At 41.7% G+C, this 26,234-nt stretch overlaps 1 pseudogene; it reads left to right on the top strand.

Annotated features, from left to right (window-relative positions):
* Positions 1 to 26,234, top strand: part of LOC118363915 (gamma-aminobutyric acid receptor subunit alpha-4-like) — a 45,555-nt pseudogene that overhangs the window by 15,439 nt on the left and 3,882 nt on the right.

The following is a 26,234-nucleotide window of genomic DNA, read 5'->3' as shown; positions in this document are numbered from 1 at the left end:
CCATGGACTGGTTCATCGCCGTGTGTTTTGCGTTTGTGGCGTCCGCGCTCATCGAGTTCGCCGCCGTCAACTACTTGGCCACGCTGGAGGCCAACAGACTGAAGAAGAGGAACGCCAAGCAGAACAAACTGAAGGTCCTGGCTGAAGCAAGTTATGATGAGGAGGATGATGAGAGTGCTTCATCTGTAAGTCATTTACTGGAAGAAGGGTGGGTGGGTGGGTGAATGGACACACACTCACAGACAGACATGGTTAGGGTTGGTAGCTAGGGGGTTTACAGTGCGTCGCTGTAACTGTAACAAGCAATATTCACCATGGTTGGCTCTCTCCATTCAACTACAGAACACCATCACTAAGACTCTCTCCATTCAACTACAGAACACCATCACTAAGACTCTCTCCATTCAACTACAGAACACCATCACTAAGACTCTCTCCATTCAACTACAGAACACCATCACTAAGACTCTCTCCATTCAACTACAGAACACCATCACTAAGACTCTCTCCATTCAACTACAGAACACCATCACTAAGACTCTCTCCATTCAACTACAGAACACCATCACTAAGACTCTCTCCATTCAACTACAGAACACCATTCACTAAGACTCTCTCCATTCAACTACAGAACACCATCCCTAAGACTCTCTCCATTCAACTACAGAACACCATCCCTAAGATTCTCTCTGTTCAACTACAGAACACCATCCCTAAGACTCTCTCCATTCAACTACAGAACACCATCACTAAGACTCTCTCCATTCAACTACAGAACACCATCCCTAAGACTCTCTCCATTCAACTACAGAACACCATCCCTAAGACTCTCTCCATTCAACTACAGAACACCATCACTAAGACTCTCTCCATTCAACTACAGAACACCATCACTAAGACAATCTCCATTCAACTACAGAACACCATCACTAAGACTCTCTCCATTCAACTACAGAACACCATCACTAAGACTCTCTCCATTCAACTACAGAACACCATCACTAAGACAATCTCCATTCAACTACAGAACACCATCACTAAGACTCTCTCCATTCAACTACAGAACACCATCACTAAGACTCTCCCCATTCAACTACAGAACACCATCACTAAGACTCTCTCCATTCAGCTACAGAACACCATCACTAAGACTCTCTCCATTCAACTACAGAACACCATCACTAAGACAATCTCCATTCAACTACAGAACACCATCACTAAGACTCTCTCCATTCAACTACAGAACACCATCACTAAGACTCTCCCCATTCAACTACAGAACACCATCACTAAGACTCTCTCCATTCAACTACAGAACACCATCACTAAGACTCTCTCCATTCAACTACAGAACACCATCACTAAGACTCTCTCCATTCAACTACAGAACACCATCACTAAGACTCTCCCCATTCAACTACAGAACACCATCACTAAGACTCTCTCCATTCAACTACAGAACACCATCCCTAAGACTCTCTCCATTCAACTACAGAACACCATCACTAAGACTCTCTCCATTCAACTACAGAACACCATCACTAAGACTCTCTCCATTCAACTACAGAACACCATCACTAAGACTCTCTCCATTCAACTACAGAACACCATCACTAAGACAATCTCCATTCAACTACAGAACACCATCACTAAGACTCTCTCCATTCAACTACAGAACACCATCCCTAAGACTCTCTCCATTCAACTACAGAACACCATCACTAAGACTCTCTCCATTCAACTACAGAACACCATCCCTAAGACTCTCCCCATTCAACTACAGAACACCATCCCTAAGACTCTCTCCATTCAACTACAGAACACCATCACTAAGACTCTCTCTATTCAACTACAGAACACCATCACTAAGACTCTCTCTATTCAACTACAGAACACCATCACTAAGACTCTCTCTATTCAACTACAGAACACCATCCCTAAGACTCTCTCCATTCAACTACAGAACACCATCCCTAAGACTCTCTCCATTCAACTACAGAACACCATCACTAAGACTCTCTCCATTCAACTACAGAACACCATCACTAAGACTCTCTCCATTCAACTACAGAACACCATCACTAAGACTCTCTCCATTCAACTACAGAACACCATCACTAAGAATCTCTCCATTCAACTACAGAACACCATCACTAAGACTCTCTCCATTCAACTACAGAACACCATCACTAAGACAATCTCCATTCAACTACAGAACACCATCCCTAAGACTCTCTCCATTCAACTACAGAACACCATCACTAAGACTCTCTCTATTCAACTACAGAACACCATCACTAAGACTCTCTCCATTCAACTACAGAACACCATCCCTAAGACTCTCTCCATTCAACTACAGAACACCATCACTAAGACTCTCTCTATTCAACTACAGAACACCATCACTAAGACTCTCTCCATTCAACTACAGAACACCATCCCTAAGACTCTCTCTATTCAACTACAGAACACCATCACTAAGACTCTCTCCATTCAACTACAGAACACCATCACTAAGACTCTCTCTATTCAACTACAGAACACCATCACTAAGACTCTCTCCATTCAACTACAGAACACCATCACTAAGACAATCTCCATTCAACTACAGAACACCATCACTAAGACTCTCTCCATTCAACTACAGAACACCATCACTAAGACTCTCCCCATTCAACTACAGAACACTATCACTAAGACTCTCTCCATTCAGCTACAGAACACCATCACTAAGACTCTCTCCATTCAACTACAGAACACCATCACTAAGACAATCTCCATTCAACTACAGAACACCATCACTAAGACTCTCTCCATTCAACTACAGAACACCATCACTAAGACAATCTCCATTCAACTACAGAACACCATCCCTAAGACTCTCTCCATTCAACTACAGAACACCATCACTAAGACTCTCTCTATTCAACTACAGAACACCATCACTAAGACTCTCTCCATTCAACTACAGAACACCATCCCTAAGACTCTCTCCATTCAACTACAGAACACCATCACTAAGACTCTCTCTATTCAACTACAGAACACCATCACTAAGACTCTCTCCATTCAACTACAGAACACCATCCCTAAGACTCTCTCTATTCAACTACAGAACACCATCACTAAGACTCTCTCCATTCAACTACAGAACACCATCACTAAGACTCTCTCTATTCAACTACAGAACACCATCACTAAGACTCTCTCCATTCAACTACAGAACACCATCACTAAGACAATCTCCATTCAACTACAGAACACCATCACTAAGACTCTCTCCATTCAACTACAGAACACCATCACTAAGACTCTCCCCATTCAACTACAGAACACCATCACTAAGACTCTCTCCATTCAGCTACAGAACACCATCACTAAGACTCTCTCCATTCAACTACAGAACACCATCACTAAGACAATCTCCATTCAACTACAGAACACCATCACTAAGACTCTCTCCATTCAACTACAGAACACCATCACTAAGACTCTCCCCATTCAACTACAGAACACCATCACTAAGACTCTCTCCATTCAACTACAGAACACCATCACTAAGACTCTCTCCATTCAACTACAGAACACCATCACTAAGACTCTCTCCATTCAACAACAGAACACCATCACTAAGACTCTCCCCATTCAACTACAGAACACCATCACTAAGACTCTCTCCATTCAACTACAGAACACCATCCTAAGACTCTCTCCATTCAACTACAGAACACCATCACTAAGACTCTCTCCATTCAACTACAGAACACCATCACTAAGACTCTCTCCATTCAACTACAGAACACCATCACTAAGACAATCTCCATTCAACTACAGAACACCATCACTAAGACTCTCTCCATTCAACTACAGAACACCATCCCTAAGACTCTCTCCATTCAACTACAGAACACCATCACTAAGACTCTCTCCATTCAACTACAGAACACCATCCCTAAGACTCTCCCCATTCAACTACAGAACACCATCCCTAAGACTCTCTCCATTCAACTACAGAACACCATCACTAAGACTCTCTCCATTCAACTACAGAACACCATCACTAAGACTCTCTCCATTCAACTACAGAACACCATCCCTAAGACTCTCTCCATTCAACTACAGAACACCATCACTAAGACTCTCTCCATTCAACTACAGAACACCATCACTAAGACTCTCTCCATTCAACTACAGAACACCATCCCTAAGACTCTCCCCATTCAACTAGAGAACACCATCACTAAGACTCTCTCCATTCAACTACAGAACACCATCCCTAAGACTCTCTCCATTCAACTACAGAACACCATCCCTAAGACTCTCTCCATTCAACTACAGAACACCATCCCTAAGACTCTCTCTATTCAACTACAGAACACCATCACTAAGACTCTCTCTATTCAACTACAGAACACCATCACTAAGACTCTCTCTATTCAACTACAGAACACCATCACTAAGACTCTCTCTATTCAACTACAGAACACCATCCCTAAGACTCTCTCCATTCAACTACAGAACACCATCCCTAAGACTCTCTCCATTCAACTACAGAACACCATCACTAAGACTCTCTCCATTCAACTACAGAACACCATCACTAAGACTCTCTCCATTCAACTACAGAACACCATCACTAAGACTCTCTCCATTCAACTACAGAACACCATCACTAAGAATCTCTCCATTCAACTACAGAACACCATCACTAAGACTCTCTCCATTCAACTACAGAACACCATCACTAAGACAATCTCCATTCAACTACAGAACACCATCCTAAGACTCTCTCCATTCAACTACAGAACACCATCACTAAGACTCTCTCTATTCAACTACAGAACACCATCACTAAGACTCTCTCCATTCAACTACAGAACACCATCCCTAAGACTCTCCATTCAGACTACAGAACACCATCACTAAGACTCTCTCTATTCAACTACAGAACACCATCACTAAGACTCTCTCCATTCAACTACAGAACACCATCCCTAAGACTCTCTCTATTCAACTACAGAACACCATCACTAAGACTCTCTCCATTCAACTACAGAACACCATCACTAAGACTCTCTCTATTCAACTACAGAACACCATCACTAAGACTCTCTCCATTCAACTACAGAACACCATCCCTAAGACTCTCTCTATTCAACTACAGAACACCATCCCTAAGACTCTCTCTATTCAACTACAGAACACCATCCCTAAGACTCTCTCTATTCAACTACAGAACACCATCCCTAAGACTCTCTCTATTCAACTACAGAACACCATCCCTAAGACTCTCTCTATTCAACTACAGAACACCATCCCTAAGACTCTCTCTATTCAACTACAGAACACCATCACTAAGACTCTCCCCATTCAACTACAGAACACCATCACTAAGACTCTCTCTATTCAACTACAGAACACCATCACTAAGACTCTCTCCATTCAACTACAGAACACCATCCCTAAGACTCTCTCTATTCAACTACAGAACACCATCACTAAGACTCTCTCCATTCAACTACAGAACACCATCACTAAGACTCTCTCCATTCAACTACAGAACACCATCACTAAGACTCTCTCCATTCAACTACAGAACACCATCACTAAGACAATCTCCATTCAACTACAGAACACCATCACTAAGACTCTCTCCATTCAACTACAGAACACCATCACTAAGACTCTCTCCATTCAACTACAGAACACGATCACTAAGACGCTCTCCATTCAACTACCGAACACCATCACTAAGACTCTCTCCATTCAACTACAGAACACCATCACTAAGACAATCTCCATTCAACTACAGAACACCATCACTAAGACTCTCTCCATTCAACTACAGAACACCATCACTAAGACAATCTCCATTCAACTACAGAACACCATCCCTAAGACTCTCTCCATTCAACTACAGAACACCATCACTAAGACTCTCTCTATTCAACTACAGAACACCATCACTAAGACTCTCTCCATTCAACTACAGAACACCATCACTAAGACTCTCTCCATTCAACTACAGAACACCATCACTAAGACTCTCTCTATTCAACTACAGAACACCATCACTAAGACTCTCTCCATTCAACTACAGAACACCATCCCTAAGACTCTCTCTATTCAACTACAGAACACCATCACTAAGACTCTCTCCATTCAACTACAGAACACCATCACTAAGACTCTCTATTCAACTACAGAACACCATCACTAAGACTCTCTCCATTCAACTACAGAACACCATCACTAAGACAATCTCCATTCAACTACAGAACACCATCACTAAGACTCTCTCCATTCAACTACAGAACACCATCACTAAGACTCTCCCCATTCAACTACAGAACACCATCACTAAGACTCTCTCCATTCAGCTACAGAACACCATCACTAAGACTCTCTCCATTCAACTACAGAACACCATCACTAAGACACTCTCCATTCAACTACAGAACACCATCACTAAGACTCTCTCCATTCAACTACAGAACACCATCACTAAGACTCTCCCCATTCAACTACAGAACACCATCACTAAGACTCTCTCCATTCAACTACAGAACACCATCACTAAGACTCTCTCCATTCAACTACAGAACACCATCACTAAGACTCTCTCCATTCAACTACAGAACACCATCACTAAGACTCTCCCCATTCAACTACAGAACACCATCACTAAGACTCTCTCCATTCAACTACAGAACACCATCACTAAGACTCTCTCCATTCAACTACAGAACACCATCACTAAGACTCTCTCCATTCAACTACAGAACACCATCACTAAGACTCTCTCCATTCAACTACAGAACACCATCACTAAGACAATCTCCATTCAACTACAGAACACCATCACTAAGACTCTCTCCATTCAACTACAGAACACCATCACTAAGACTCTCTCCATTCAACTACAGAACACCATCACTAAGACTCTCTCCATTCAACTACAGAACACCATCACTAAGACTCTCCCCATTCAACTACAGAACACCATCACTAAGACTCTCTCCATTCAACTACAGAACACCATCACTAAGACTCTCTCCATTCAACTACAGAACACCATCACTAAGACTCTCTCCATTCAACTACAGAACACCATCCTAAGACTCTCTCCATTCAACTACAGAACACCATCACTAAGACTCTCTCCATTCAACTACAGAACACCATCACTAAGACTCTCTCCATTCAACTACAGAACACCATCACTAAGACTCTCCCCATTCAACTACAGAACACCATCACTAAGACTCTCTCCATTCAACTACAGAACACCATCCTAAGACTCTCTCCATTCAACTACAGAACACCATCCCTAAGACTCTCTCCATTCAACTACAGAACACCATCCCTAAGACTCTCTCTATTCAACTACAGAACACCATCACTAAGACTCTCCATTCAACTACAGAACACCATCCTAAGACTCTCTCTATTCAACTACAGAACACCATCACTAAGACTCTCTCTATTCAACTACAGAACACCATCACTAAGACTCTCTCCATTCAACTACAGAACACCATCCCTAAGACTCTCTCCATTCAACTACAGAACACCATCACTAAGACTCTCTCCATTCAACTACAGAACACCATCACTAAGACTCTCTCCATTCAACTACAGAACACCATCACTAAGACTCTCTCCATTCAACTACAGAACACCATCACTAAGACTCTCTCCATTCAACTACAGAACACCATCACTAAGACTCTCTCCATTCAACTACAGAACACCATCACTAAGACAATCTCCATTCAACTACAGAACACCATCCCTAAGACTCTCTCCATTCAACTACAGAACACCATCACTAAGACTCTCTCTATTCAACTACAGAACACCATCACTAAGACTCTCTCCATTCAACTACAGAACACCATCCTAAGACTCTCTCCATTCAACTACAGAACACCATCACTAAGACTCTCTATTCAACTACAGAACACCATCACTAAGACTCTCTCCATTCAACTACAGAACACCATCCCTAAGACTCTCTCATTCAACTACAGAACACCATCACTAAGACTCTCTCCATTCAACTACAGAACACCATCACTAAGACTCTCTCTATTCAACTACAGAACACCATCACTAAGACTCTCTCCATTCAACTACAGAACACCATCACTAAGACTCTCTATTCAACTACAGAACACCATCACTAAGACTCTCTCTACAGAACACCATTCAACTATTCAGAACACCATCCTAAGACTCTCTCTATTCAACTACAGAACACCATCCCTAAGACTCTCTCTATTCAACTACAGAACACCATCCCTAAGACTCTCTCTATTCAACTACAGAATACCATCCCTAAGACTCTCTCTATTCAACTACAGAACACCATCACTAAGACTCTCCCCATTCAACTACAGAACACCATCACTAAGACTCTCTCCATTCAACTACAGAACACCATCACTAAGACAATCTCCATTCAACTACAGAACACCATCACTAAGACTCTCTCCATTCAACTACAGAACACCATCCCTAAGACTCTCTCCATTCAACTACAGAACACCATCACTAAGACTCTCTCCATTCAACTACAGAACACCATCACTAAGACTCTCTCCATTCAACTACAGAACACCATCACTAAGACAATCTCCATTCAGCTACAGAACACCATCACTAAGACTCTCACCATTCAACTACAGAACACCATCACTAAGACTCTCTCTATTCAACTACAGAACACCATCACTAAGACTCTCCCCATTCAACTACAGAACACCATCACTAAGACTCTTTCCATTCAACTACAGAACACCATCACTAAGACTCTCTCCATTCAACTACAGAACACCATCCCTAAGACCATCATTCTCTCCATTCAACTACAGAACACCATCACTAAGACTCTCCCCATTCAACTACAGAACACCATCACTAAGACTCTCTCCATTCAACTACAGAACACCATCACTAAGACAATCTCCATTCAACTACAGAACACCATCCCTAAGACTCTCCTCCATTCAACTACAGAACACCATCCTAAGACTCTCTCCATTCAACTACAGAACACCATCCTAAGACTCTCTCCATTCAACTACAGAACACCATCACTAAGACTCTCTCCATTCAACTACAGAACACCATCACTAAGACTCTCTCCATTCAACTACAGAACACCATCACTAAGACTCTCTCCATTCAACTACAGAACACCATCCTAAGACTCTCTCCATTCAACTACAGAACACCATCACTAAGACTCTCCATTCAACTACAGAACACCATCCTAAGACTCTCTCCATTCAACTACAGAACACCATCACTAAGACTCTCTCCATTCAACTACAGCACACCATCCCTAAGACTCTCTCCATTCAACTACAGAACACCATCACTAAGACTCTCTCCATTCAACTACAGAACACCATCACTAAGACTCTCTCCATTCAACTACAGAACACCATCACTAAGACTCTCCCCATTCAACTACAGAACACCATCACTAAGACTCTCTCCATTCAACTACAGAACACCATCACTAAGACAATCTCCATTCAACTACAGAACACCATCACTAAGACTCTCTCCATTCAACTACAGAACACCATCACTAAGACTCTCCCCATTCAACTACAGAACACCATCACTAAGACTCTCTCCATTCAACTACAGAACACCATCACTAAGACTCTCTCCATTCAACTACAGAACACCATCACTAAGACTCTCCCCATTCAACTACAGAACACCATCACTAAGACAATCTCCATTCAGCTACAGAACACCATCCCTAAGACTCTCCCCATTCAACTACAGAACACCATCACTAAGACTCTCCCCATTCAACTACAGAACACCATCACTAAGACTCTCTCCATTCAACTACAGAACACCATCACTAAGACTCTCTCCATTCAACTACAGAACACCATCACTAAGACTCTCTCCATTCAACTACAGAACACCATCACTAAGACTCTCTCCATTCAACTACAGAACACCATCACTAAGACTCTCTCCATTCAACTACAGAACACCATCACTAAGACTCTCTCCATTCACTAAGAACACCATCACTAAGACTCTCCCCATTCAACTACAGAACACCATCACTAAGACTCTCCCCATTCAACTACAGAACACCATCACTAAGACTCTCTCCATTCAGCTACAGAACACCATCACTAAGACTCTCCCATTCAACTACAGAACACCATCACTAAGACTCTTTCCATTCAACTACAGAACACCATCACTAAGACTCTCCCCATTCAACTACAGAACACCATCACTAAGACAATCTCCATTCAGCTACAGAACACCATCCCTAAGACTCTCCCCATTCAACTACAGAACACCATCACTAAGACTCTCTCCATTCAACTACAGAACACCATCACTAAGACTCTCCCCATTCAACTACAGAACACCATCACTAAGACTCTCTCCATTCAACTACAGAACACCATCACTAAGACTCTCTCCATTCAACTACAGAACACCATCACTAAGACTCTCTCCATTCAGCTACAGAACACCATCACTAAGACTCTCCCCATTCAACTACAGAACACCATCACTAAGATTCTCTCCATTCAACTACAGAACACCATCACTAAGACTCTCTCCATTCAGCTACAGAACACCATCCCTAAGACTCTCCCCATTCAACTACAGAACACCATCACTAAGACTCTTTCCATTCAACTACAGAACACCATCACTAAGACTCTCTATTCAACTACAGAACACCATCACTAAGACTCTCCCCATTCAACTACAGAACACCATCACTAAGACTCTCTCCATTCAACTACAGAACACCATCACTAAGACTCTCCCCATTCAACTACAGAACACCATCACTAAGACTCTTTCCATTCAACTACAGAACACCATCACTAAGACTCTCCCCATTCAACTACAGAACACCATCACTAAGACAATCTCCATTCAACTACAGAACACCATCACTAAGACTCTCCCCATTCAACTACAGAACACCATCACTAAGACTCTCTCCATTCAACTACAGAACACCATCACTAAGACTCTCCCCATTCAACTACAGAACACCATCACTAAGACTCTCTCCATTCAACTACAGAACACCATCACTAAGACTCTCTCCATTCAACTACAGAACACCATCACTAAGACTCTCTCCATTCAACTACAGAACACCATCACTAAGACTCTCCCCATTCAACTACAGAACACCATCACTAAGATTCTCTCCATTCAACTACAGAACACCATCACTAAGACTCTCTCCATTCACTACAGAACACCATCCTAAGACTCTCCCCATTCAACTACAGAACACCATCACTAAGACTCTTTCCATTCAACTACAGAACACCATCACTAAGACTCTCTCTATTCAACTACAGAACACCATCACTAAGACTCTCCCCATTCAACTACAGAACACCATCACTAAGACTCTCTCCATTCAGCTACAGAACACCATCACTAAGACTCTCCCCATTCAACTACAGAACACCATCACTAAGACTCTTTCCATTCAACTACAGAACACCATCACTAAGACTCTCCCCATTCAACTACAGAACACCATCACTAAGACAATCTCCATTCAGCTACAGAACACCATCCCTAAGACTCTCCCCATTCAACTACAGAACACCATCACTAAGACTCTCTCCATTCAACTACAGAACACCATCACTAAGACTCTCTCCATTCAACTACAGAACACCATCACTAAGACTCTCCCCATTCAACTACAGAACACCATCACTAAGACTCTTTCCATTCAACTACAGAACACCATCACTAAGACTCTCCCCATTCAACTACAGAACACCATCACTAAGACAATCTCCATTCAGCTACAGAACACCATCCCTAAGACTCTCCCCATTCAACTACAGAACACCATCACTAAGACTCTCTCCATTCAACTACAGAACACCATCCCTAAGACTCTCCCCATTCAACTACAGAACACCATCACTAAGACTCTCTCCATTCAACTACAGAACACCATCACTAAGACTCTCTCCATTCAACTACAGAACACCATCACTAAGACTCTCCCCATTCAACTACAGAACACCATCACTAAGACTCTCTCCATTCAGCTACAGAACACCATCACTAAGACTCTCCCCATTCAACTACAGAACACCATCACTAAGATTCTCTCCATTCAACTACAGAACACCATCACTAAGACTCTCTCCATTCACTACAGAACACCATCCTAAGACTCTCCCCATTCAACTACAGAACACCATCACTAAGACTCTTTCCATTCAACTACAGAACACCATCACTAAGACTCTCTCTATTCAACTACAGAACACCATCACTAAGACTCTCCCCATTCAACTACAGAACACCATCACTAAGACTCTCTCCATTCAGCTACAGAACACCATCACTAAGACTCTCCCCATTCAACTACAGAACACCATCACTAAGACTCTCTCCATTCAACTACAGAACACCATCACTAAGACTCTCCCCATTCAACTACAGAACACCATCACTAAGACTCTCCATTCAACTACAGAAACACCATCACTAAGACGCTCTCTATTCAACTACAGAACACCATCACTAAGACTCTCCCCATTCAACTACAGAACACCATCACTAAGACTCTCTCCATTCAACTACAGAACACCATCACTAAGACTCTCCCCATTCAACTACAGAACACCATCACTAAGACTCTTTCCATTCAACTACAGAACACCATCACTAAGACTCTCCCCATTCAACTACAGAACACCATCACTAAGACTCTCCATTCAGCTACAGAACACCATCCCTAAGACTCTCCCCATTCAACTACAGAACACCATCACTAAGACTCTCTCCATTCAACTACAGAACACCATCCTAAGACTCTCCCCATTCAACTACAGAACACCATCACTAAGACTCTCTCCATTCAACTACAGAACACCATCACTAAGACTCTCTCCATTCAACTACAGAACACCATCACTAAGACTCTCTCCATTCAGCTACAGAACACCATCACTAAGACTCTCCCCATTCAACTACAGAACACCATCACTAAGATTCTCTCCATTCAACTACAGAACACCATCACTAAGACTCTCTCCATTCAGCTACAGAACACCATCCCTAAGACTCTCCCCATTCAACTACAGAACACCATCACTAAGACTCTTTCCATTCAACTACAGAACACCATCACTAAGACGCTCTCTATTCAACTACAGAACACCATCACTAAGACTCTCCCCATTCAACTACAGAACACCATCACTAAGACTCTCTCCATTCAGCTACAGAACACCATCACTAAGACTCTCCCCATTCAACTACAGAACACCATCACTAAGACTCTTTCCATTCAACTACAGAACACCATCACTAAGACTCTCCCCATTCAACTACAGAACACCATCACTAAGACAATCTCCATTCAGCTACAGAACACCATCCCTAAGACTCTCCCCATTCAACTACAGAACACCATCACTAAGACTCTCTCCATTCAACTACAGAACACCATCACTAAGACTCTCTCCATTCAACTACAGAACACCATCACTAAGACTCTCTCCATTCAACTACAGAACACCATCACTAAGACTCTCTCCATTCAACTACAGAACACCATCACTAAGACTCTCCCCATTCAACTACAGAACACCATCACTAAGACTCTCTCCATTCAACTACAGAACACCATCACTAAGACTCTCCCCATTCAACTACAGAACACCATCACTAAGACTCTCTCCATTCAGCTACAGAACACCATCACTAAGACTCTCCCCATTCAACTACAGAACACCATCACTAAGACTCTCTCCATTCAACTACAGAACACCATCACTAAGACTCTCTCCATTCAGCTACAGAACACCATCACTAAGACTCTCCCCATTCAACTACAGAACACTATCACTAAGACTCTTTCCATTCAACTACAGAACACCATCACTAAGACGCTCTCTATTCAACTACAGAACACCATCACTAAGACTCTCCCCATTCAACTACAGAACACCATCAATAAGACTCTCCCCATTCAACTACAGAACACCATCACTAAGACTCTCCCCATTCAGCTACAGAACACCATCACTAAGACTCTTTCCATTCAACTACAGAACACCATCACTAAGACTCTCCCCATTCAACTACAGAACACCATCACTAAGACAATCTCCATTCAGCTACAGAACACCATCCCTAAGACTCTCCCCATTCAACTACAGAACACCATCACTAAGACTCTCTCCATTCAACTACAGAACACCATCCCTAAGACTCTCCCCATTCAACTACAGAACACCATCACTAAGACTCTCTCCATTCAACTACAGAACACCATCACTAAGACTCTCTCCATTCAACTACAGAACACCATCACTAAGACTCTCTCCATTCAGCTACAGAACACCATCACTAAGACTCTCCCCATTCAACTACAGAACACCATCACTAAGATTCTCTCCATTCAACTACAGAACACCATCACTAAGACTCTCTCCATTCAGCTACAGAACACCATCCCTAAGACTCTCCCCATTCAACTACAGAACACCATCACTAAGACTCTTTCCATTCAACTACAGAACACCATCAATAAGACTCTCTCTATTCAACTACAGAACACCATCACTAAGACTCTCTCCATTCAACTACAGAACACCATCACTAAGACTCTCCCCATTCAACTACAGAACACCATCACTAAGACTCTCCCCATTCAACTACAGAACACCATCACTAAGACTCTCCCCATTCAACTACAGAACACCATCACTAAGACTCTTTCCATTCAACTACAGAACACCATCACTAAGACTCTCTCTATTCAACTACAGAACACCATCACTAAGACTCTCCCCATTCAACTACAGAACACCATCACTAAGACTCTTTCCATTCAACTACAGAACACCATCACTAAGACTCTCTCTATTCAACTACAGAACACCATCACTAAGACAATCTCCATTCAGCTACAGAACACCATCACTAAGACTCTCCCCATTCAACTACAGAACACCATCACTAAGACTCTCCCCATTCAACTACAGAACACCATCACTAAGACTCTTTCCATTCAACTACAGAACACCATCACTAAGACTCTCTCTATTCAACTACAGAACACCATCACTAAGACTCTCTCCATTCAACTACAGAACACCATCACTAAGACTCTTTCCATTCAACTACAGAACACCATCACTAAGACTCTCTCTATTCAACTACAGAACACCATCACTAAGACTCTCTCCATTCAACTACAGAACACCATCACTAAGACTCTCCCCATTCAACTACAGAACACCATCACTAAGACTCTCCCCATTCAACTACAGAACACCATCACTAAGACTCTCCCCATTCAACTACAGAACACCATCACTAAGACTCTCCCCATTCAACTACAGAACACCATCACTAAGACTCTCCCCATTCAACTACAGAACACCATCACTAAGACTCTTTCCATTCAACTACAGAACACCATCACTAAGACTCTTTCCATTCAACTACAGAACACCATCACTAAGACGCTCTCTATTCAACTACAGAACACCATCACTAAGACTCTCCCCATTCAACTACAGAACACCATCACTAAGACTCTCTCCATTCAGCTACAGAACACCATCACTAAGACTCTCCCCATTCAACTACAGAACACCATCACTAAGACTCTTTCCATTCAACTACAGAACACCATCACTAAGACTCTCCCCATTCAACTACAGAACACCATCACTAAGACAATCTCCATTCAGCTACAGAACACCATCCTAAGACTCTCCCCATTCAACTACAGAACACCATCACTAAGACTCTCTCCATTCAACTACAGAACACCATCCTAAGACTCTCCCCATTCAACTACAGAACACCATCACTAAGACTCTCTCCATTCAACTACAGAACACCATCACTAAGACTCTCTCCATTCAACTACAGAACACCATCACTAAGACTCTCTCCATTCAGCTACAGAACACCATCACTAAGACTCTCCCCATTCAACTACAGAACACCATCACTAAGATTCTCTCCATTCAACTACAGAACACCATCACTAAGACTCTCTCCATTCAGCTACAGAACACCATCCCTAAGACTCTCCCCATTCAACTACAGAACACCATCACTAAGACTCTTTCCATTCAACTACAGAACACCATCACTAAGACGCTCTCATTCAACTACAGAACACCATCACTAAGACTCTCCCCATTCAACTACAGAACACCATCACTAAGACTCTCTCCATTCAGCTACAGAACACCATCACTAAGACTCTCCCCATTCAACTACAGAACACCATCACTAAGACTCTTTCCATTCAACTACAGAACACCATCACTAAGACTCTCCCCATTCAACTACAGAACACCATCACTAAGACAATCTCCATTCAGCTACAGAACACCATCCCTAAGACTCTCCCCATTCAACTACAGAACACCATCACTAAGACTCTCTCCATTCAACTACAGAACACCATCACTAAGACTCTCTCCATTCAACTACAGAACACCATCACTAAGACTCTCTCCATTCAGCTACAGAACACCATCACTAAGACTCTCTCCATTCAACTACAGAACACCATCCCTAAGACTCTCCCCATTCAACTACAGAACACCATCACTAAGACTCTCTCCATTCAACTACAGAACACCATCACTAAGACTCTCTCCATTCAACTACAGAACACCATCACTAAGACTCTCTCCATTCAGCTACAGAACACCATCACTAAGACTCTCCCCATTCAACTACAGAACACCATCACTAAGACGCTCTCTATTCAACTACAGAACACCATCACTAAGACTCTCCCCATTCAACTACAGAACACCATCACTAAGACTCTCTCCATTCAGCTACAGAACACCATCACTAAGACTCTCCCCATTCAACTACAGAACACCATCACTAAGACTCTTTCCACTCAACTACAGAACACCATCACTAAGACTCTCCCCATTCAACTACAGAACACCATCACTAAGACAATCTCCATTCAGCTACAGAACACCATCCCTAAGACTCTCCCCATTCAACTACAGAACACCATCACTAAGACTCTTTCCATTCAACTACAGAACACCATCACTAAGACTCTCCCCATTCAACTACAGAACACCATCACTAAGACAATCTCCATTCAGCTACAGAACACCATCCCTAAGACTCTCCCCATTCAACTACAGAACACCATCACTAAGACTCTCTCCATTCAACTACAGAACACCATCCCTAAGACTCTCCCCATTCAACTACAGAACACCATCACTAAGACTCTCTCCATTCAACTACAGAACACCATCACTAAGACTCTCTCCATTCAACTACAGAACACCATCACTAAGACTCTCTCCATTCAGCTACAGAACACCATCACTAAGACTCTCCCCATTCAACTACAGAACACCATCACTAAGACTCTCTCCATTCAACTACAGAACACCATCCCTAAGACTCTCCCCATTCAACTACAGAACACCATCACTAAGACTCTCTCCATTCAACTACAGAACACCATCACTAAGACTCTCTCTATTCAACTACAGAACACCATCACTAAGACTCTCCCCATTCAACTACAGAACACCATCACTAAGACTCTCCCCATTCAACTACAGAACACCATCACTAAGACTCTCCCCATTCAACTACAGAACACCATCACTAAGACTCTCCCCATTCAACTACAGAACACCATCACTAAGACTCTCCCCATTCAACTACAGAACACCATCACTAAGACTCTCCCCATTCAACTACAGAACACCATCACTAAGATTCTCTCCATTCAACTACAGAACACCATCACTAAGACTCTCTCCATTCAGCTACAGAACACCATCCCTAAGACTCTCCCCATTCAACTACAGAACACCATCACTAAGACTCTTTCCATTCAACTACAGAACACCATCACTAAGACTCTCTCTATTCAACTACAGAACACCATCACTAAGACTCTCTCCATTCAACTACAGAACACCATCACTAAGAATCTCCCCATTCAACTACAGAACACCATCACTAAGACTCTCCCCATTCAACTACAGAACACCATCACTAAGACTCTCCCCATTCAACTACAGAACACCATCACTAAGACTCTTTCCATTCAACTACAGAACACCATCACTAAGACTCTCTCTATTCAACTACAGAACACCATCACTAAGACTCTCCCCATTCAACTACAGAACACCATCACTAAGACTCTTTCCATTCAACTACAGAACACCATCACTAAGACTCTCTCTATTCAACTACAGAACACCATCACTAAGACAATCTCCATTCAGCTACAGAACACCATCACTAAGACTCTCCCCATTCAACTACAGAACACCATCACTAAGACTCTCCCCATTCAACTACAGAACACCATCACTAAGACTCTTTCCATTCAACTACAGAACACCATCACTAAGACTCTCTCTATTCAACTACAGAACACCATCACTAAGACTCTCTCCATTCAACTACAGAACACCATCACTAAGACTCTTTCCATTCAACTACAGAACACCATCACTAAGACTCTCTCTATTCAACTACAGAACACCATCACTAAGACTCTCTCCATTCAACTACAGAACACCATCACTAAGACTCTCCCCATTCAACTACAGAACACCATCACTAAGACTCTCCCCATTCAACTACAGAACACCATCACTAAGACTCTCCCCATTCAACTACAGAACACCATCACTAAGACTCTCACCATTCAACTACAGAACACCACCACTAAGACTCTCCCCATTCAACTACAGAACACCATCACTAAGACTCTCCCCATTCAACTACAGAACACCATCACTAAGACTCTCTCTATTCAACTACAGAACACCATCACTAAGACTCTCCCCATTCAACTACAGAACACCATCACTAAGACTCTCCCCATTCAACTACAGAACACCATCACTAAGACTCTCCCCATTCAACTACAGAACACCATCACTAAGACTCTCCCCATTCAACTACAGAACACCATCACTAAGACTCTCTCCATTCAACTACAGAACACCATCACTAAGACTCTCCCCATTCAGCTACAGAACACCATCACTAAGACTCTCTCCATTCAACTACAGAACACCATCACTAAGACTCTCCCCATTCAACTACAGAACACCATCACTAAGACTCTCCCCATTCAACTACAGAACACCATCACTAAGACTCTCCCCATTCAACTACAGAACACCATCACTAAGACTCTCACCATTCAACTACAGAACACCACCACTAAGACTCTCCCCATTCAACTACAGAACACCATCACTAAGACTCTTTCCATTCAACTACAGAACACCATCACTAAGACTCTCTCTATTCAACTACAGAACACCATCACTAAGACTCTCCCCATTCAACTACAGAACACCATCACTAAGACTCACCCCATTCAACTACAGAACACCATCACTAAGACTCTCCCCATTCAACTACAGAACACCATCACTAAGACTCTCCCCATTCAACTACAGAACACCATCACTAAGACTCTCTCCATTCAACTACAGAACACCATCACTAAGACTCTCCCCATTCAGCTACAGAACACCATCACTAAGACTCTCTCTATTCAACTACAGAACACCATCACTAAGACTCTCTATATTCAACTACAGAACACCATCACTAAGACTCTTTCCATTCAACTACAGAACACCACACATTACATAGTGATGTCATGCTCTTATATGCTATATTCTATATGCTGTATTCCATATGTTGTATGTTCTATGCTAAATTCCACATGTTATATTCTGTATGTTATATTTTATATGCTATATTTTATGTGCTATATTCTATATGTTGTATGTTCTATGCTATATTCTATATGTTATATGTTATATGCTATATATCAAATGTTATGCTATATTCTAGATGTTGTATTCTATGTTATATGCTATATGCTATATTCTATATGTTATATGTTATATGCTATATACTATATGTTATATTCTATATTCTATATGCTATATTCTATATGTTATATTCTATATTCTATATGTTATTTTATATATGTTATATTCTATATGCTATATTCTATATATTGTATGTTCTATGTTATATTCTATAGTTTATGTTCTGTATGCTATATGTTATATTCTATATTTTATGTTCTGTATGCTATATGTTATATTCTATATGTTATGTTCTGTATGTTATGTTCTGTATGTTATATGCTATATGTTATATGCTGTATTCTATATGCTATACGTTAGATTCTATATGTTATATGCTGTATTCTATATGCTATATGCTGTATTCTTCATGCTATTGGCTATATTCTATATGTTATATGCTATATTCTATATGCTGTATGCTATATTCTGTATGTTATATGTTAGATTCTATATGTTATATGCTATATTCTATATGTTATATGTTAGATTCTATATGTTATATGTTATATGCTATATTCTATATGCTATATGCTATATGCAATATTCTTTATGCTGTATGCTATATTCTATATGTTATATGCTATATGCTATATTCTATATGCTGTATGCTATATTCTATATGCTATATGCAATATTCTTTATGCTGTATGCTATATTCTATATGCTATATGCAATATTCTTTATGCTGTATGCTATATTCTATATGCTATATGCAATATTCTTTATGCTGTATGCTATATTCTATATGTTATATGCTATATGCTATATTCTATATGCTATATGCTATATTCTATATTCTATAGGCTATATGCTATATGCTATATTATATATGTTATATGTTATATGCTATTTGCTATATTCTATATGTTATATTGTATATGCTTTATGCTGTTTTCTATTTGTTATAGGCTAATTTATATATGCTATATACTATATTCTATATGTTATATGTTATATGTTGTATGCTAATCCAGTAAGCCACTGTGCATGGAGTCCTGCGAGAGCGTCTTAGTAGTGGTAGACTCATGTTTAGATGTTTCTAAATAGCCTGAGTGAGTGTGACAATGAACAAAACACAAGAAAGAGCTTATACACACTGACTACCTGCTGCGTGCTATACAGACAATTGGCAATGGTATGGACTGTTGTGTGGTGTTGAATAGTGTTGCGAGAGAGAGAGAGAGAGACCACGTGTATACATACATATTACCTGCAGCATCATACTATAGGAGTGTACAGTCGTGGCCAAAAGTTTTGAGAATGACACAAAGATTAATTTTCACAAAGTCTGCTGCTTCAGTGTCTTTAGATATTTTTGTCAGATGTTACTATGGAATACTGAAGTATAATTACAAGCATTTCATAAGTGTCAAAGGCTTTTATTGACAATTACATGAAGTTGATGCAAAGAGTCAATATTTGCAATGTTGACCCTTCTTTGTCAAGACCTCTGAAATCCGCCCTGGCATGCTGTCAATTCACTTCTGGGCCACATCCTGACTGACGGCAGCCCATTCTTGCATAATCAATGCTTGGAGTTTGTCCGCCTGCCTGCTGCCATTCCCGAGCAAGCTCTGTACTGGTGGTGCCCGATCCTGCAGCTGAATCAACTTTAGGAGACGGTCCTGGCGCTTGCTGGACTTTCTTGGGCGCCCTGAAGCCTTCTTCACAACAATTGAACCACAACAATTGAACCGCCTGTGAAGCCCTTTTTGTGTGAAGCAATGATGACGTCACGTGTTTCCTTGCAAGGAACCATTGTTGACAGAGGAAGAACAATGATTCCAAGCACCACCCTCCTTTTGAAGCTTCCAGTCTGTTATTCGAACTCAATCAGAATGACAGTGACCTCCAGCCTTGTCCTAGTCAGCACTCACACCTGTGTTAACGAGAGAATCACTGACATGATGTCAGCTGGTCCTTTTGTGGCAGGGCTGAAATACAATGGAAATGTTTATTGGGGATTCAGTTCATTGGCATGTCAAAGAGGGACTTTGCAATTCATCTGATCACTTTTCATAACATTCTGGAGTATATGCAAATTGCCATCATACAAACTGAGGCAGCAGACTTTGTGAAAATTAATATTTGTGTCATTCTCAAAACTTTTGTATACATATGTTCTCGACTTCAGTAGTATCCATGATCCATGATTCCATGGTAGATCTTCTAGATAGGGAATTCTACGACATTAATGATCCCTGTTGTCTGTTCTCTTTAATCCTCTACCTCCACCCCACCCCTCCTCTATTCCCTCCCCTAACCCTTCACCATCACCCGACCCTGTTCCCCCAGCCCCTCTCTGAGAGAGGGGGCCTGAAGAAGAGGTATAACTCCATATCCCAGAGTGAGATGGACACTGGCCCCTCGGTGCCCATCTTCCTGCAACAGGGTTCAGCTGTGCCCCCATCCCAGCGCTGGCTGGCACCAGCCCAATAGACCAGTACTCCCGCATCATGTTCCCCCTGGCCTTCGCACTCTTCAACCTCTTCTACTGGATCATATACCTGGGCAAGGACACCATGGAACAGGCCAGGTATGGGTTAATAAACTATTCTGTTCTATTAGGACACCATGGAACAGGCCAGGTATGTGTTCATAAAGTCTCTATTCTGTTCTGTTATGACATCATGGAACATGCCAGGTATGTGTTCATAAAGTCTCTATTCTGTTCTGTTATGACATCATGGAACAGGCCAGGTATGTGTTCATAAAGTCTCTATTCTGTTCTGTTATGACATCATGGAACAGGTCAGGTATGTAATAATAATATAATATATGCCATTTAGCTGACGCTTTTATCCAAAGCGACTTACAGTCATGTGTGCATACATTCTACGTATGGGTGGTCCCGGGAATCGAACCCACTACCCTGGCGTTACAAGCGCCATGCTCTACCAACTGAGCCACAGAAGGACCATCATATGTGTTCATAAAGTCTCTATTCTGTTCTGTTATGACATCATGGAACAGGCCAGGTATGTGTTCATAAAGTCTCTATTCTGTTCTGTTATGACATCATGGAACATGCCAGGTATGTGTTCATAAAGTCTCTATTCTGTTCTGTTATGACATCATGGAACAGGCCAGGTATGTGTTCATAAAGTCTCTATTCTGTTCTGTTATGACATCATGGAACAGGCCAGGTATGTATTCATAAAGTCTCTATTCTGTTCTGTTATGACATCATGGAACAGGCCAGGTATGTGTTCATAAAGTCTCTATTCTGTTCTGTTATGACATCATGGAACATGCCAGGTATGTGTTCATAAAGTCTCTATTCTGTTCTGTTATGACATCATGGAACAGGCCAGGTATGTATTCATAAAGTCTCTATTCTGTTCTGTTATGACATCATTGAACATGCCAGGTATGGGTTATTAAGGTCTCTATACTCTTCTGTTATGACATCATGGAACATCATGGTATGGGTTATTAAGGTCTCTATTCTGTTCTGTTATGACATCATGGAACATCATGGTATGGGTTATTAAGGTCTCTATTCTGTTCTGTTATGACATCATGGAACATCATGGTATGGGTTATTAAGGTCTCTATTCTGTTCTGTTATGACATCATGGAATATCATGGGGCCGAAGATAGCGAGGTAAAGAAAAGGAAACGAGCAGACTGATTTGGAAATAATTGATTTAATTTTATATTTGTACTTTTTTAATGATTTAATTTTGTATTTTGTATATTCTATAATTCTCAAACTCAACTCTGGATCTCAAAGCCAGTTCTACTGTGTTTTTTTCATTGTTCATCTATAATCAGGGACTGATTTAGACCTGGGACACCATGGGTGTGTGAAATGAATTTCATGTAGAACAGTGAACCAGAAGGCTCCGGACCTCAGAATTTAATACTCCTGGTCTATAACATTAAAATACTGGTGTGTCGTTGCAATGATAAACAGATCATGTATGACTTACTGATCACAGAAATCTCCCAAATGGCACCCCATTCCCTATATAGTGCACTACTGTTGACCAGGGCCCATAGGGTAGTGCACTACTGTTGACCAGGACCCATAGGGTAGTGTACTACTGTTGACCAGGGCCCATAGGGTAGTGTACTACTGTTGACCAGGGCCCATAGGGTAGTGTACTACTGTTGACCAGGGCCCATAGGGTAGTGTACTACTGTTGACCAGGGCCCATAGGGTAGTGTACTACTGTTGACCAGGGCCCGTAGGGTAGTGCACTACTGTTGACCAGGGCCCATAGGGTAGTGTACTACTGTTGACCAGGACCCATAGGGTAGTGCACTACTGTTAACCAGGGCCCATAGGGTAGTGCACTACTGTTGACCAGGGCCAATAGGGTAGTGCAGCATTTGGAACACACTGTTTCAACTGCATATTTGACCGTTCTGAATCTGTATCCACAACACAGACCCACTGTATGTAACTCTGCCTTCTGATGATGAGCTGCAGCAGCAAAACAATTAATACCCACTGTTTTATTCAACACTGTTTTTGTCAAAGACTTTTATCCAGACAGTAAAGACATGAATAATATCTGACGCTGGAACAGCCCCATGAGTTGTAGACACAAAAGGGGAAACGGGTCGCTAGCTGGAGGATGTTAGATGGTTCTGTTGGAGGGAGGGAGAGAGAGAGACTTCTAACAGTACCGCATAAGGCATAGAGAAGGTGCTCAATTACATTTAAAACAGAAAATTTGCATCAAACAGTCACCTCTCGTTTTACATAAGGTTTACCTGGGGGTTGGCAAAAACCCAGCCAGTGATTGCATCCCAATGGCACCATATTCCCTATGTAGTGCACTACTTTTGACCAGAGCTTTTGTCAGAAGTAGTGCCCTACACAGGGAATAGTGTGCAGACAGTAATTTGAGTAATAATGCTCCTTCTCCACGAGGAGTGGATATGAGAGTCAGAGAAATCCCTGCTTGTTACATTGTAACATTAGACACATAAAAAACAACTATTCACTTTACTCTTCTTATAACTGAGCCACTTAGAGAACACAAAGCTCCGTGTCTGACTGAGAGAGGGAGACACACACACACACACACACACACACACACACACACACACACACACACACACACACACACACACACACACACACACACACACACACACACGCACACACATGCACACATGCACACACACACACACACACACACACACACACACACACACACGCACACGCACACACATGCACACACATGCACACACATGCACACACATGCACATACACACATACAGTATCAGTCAAAAGTTTGGACACACCTACTCATTCCAGGGTTTTTCTTTATTCTGACTATTTTCTACATTGTAGAATAATAATGAAGACATAAAAAACATGAAATAACACATATGGAATCATGTAGTAACCAAAAAAGTATATTTTACATTTGAGATTCTTCAAAGTAGCCACCCTTTGCCTTGATGACAGCTTTGCACACTATTGGCATTCTCTGAACCAGCTTCATGAGGTAGTCACCTGGAATGCATTTCAACTAACAGGTGTGTCTTGTTAAAAGTTAATTTGTGGAATTTCTTTCCTTCTTAATGAGTTTGAGCCAATCTGTTGTGTTGTGACAAGGCAGGATGCAGAAGATGGCCCTATTTGGTAAAATACCAAGTCCACATTATGGCAAGAACAGCTCAAATAAGCAAAGATAAATGACAGTCCATCATTACTTGAAAGTTAGTTACCTCTGCTGCAGAGGATAAGTTCATTAGAGTTACCAGCCTCAGAAATTACAGCCCAAATAAATGCTTCAGAGTTCAAGTAACAGACACATCTCAACATCAACTGTTCAGAGGAGACTATGTGAATCAGGCCTTCATGGTTGAATTGGTGCAAAGAAACCACTACTAAAGCACCTTATACCACCCACCACTGCGACTTGTATGCTCTAGTCGGCTGGCCCTCGCTACATATTCGTCGCCAGACCCACTGGCTCCAGGTCATCTACAAGGCCATGCTAGGTAAAGCTCCGCCTTATCTCAGTTCACTGGTCACGATGGCTACACCCATCCGTAGCACGCGCTCCAGCAGGTGTATCTCACTGATCATCCCTAAAGCCAACACCTCATTCGGCCGCCTTTCGTTCCAGTACTCTGCTGCCTGTGACTGGAACGAATGCAAAAATCGCTGAAGTTGGAGACTTTTATCTCCCTCACCAACTTCAAACATCAGCTAACCGATCGCTGCAGCTGTACATAACCTATTGGTAAATAGCCCACCCATTTTCACCTACCTCTCATCCCCATAGTTTTTATTTATTTACTTTTCTGCTCTTTTGCACACCAATATCT

The sequence above is a fragment of the Oncorhynchus keta genome, chromosome 30 (genome assembly GCF_023373465.1).
Source record: "Oncorhynchus keta strain PuntledgeMale-10-30-2019 chromosome 30, Oket_V2, whole genome shotgun sequence".
Classification (NCBI taxonomy): Eukaryota; Metazoa; Chordata; class Actinopteri; order Salmoniformes; family Salmonidae; genus Oncorhynchus; species Oncorhynchus keta.
The sequence above is the reverse complement of the archived record's forward strand: the minus strand, read 5'-3'. Positions and strand labels throughout refer to the sequence as shown.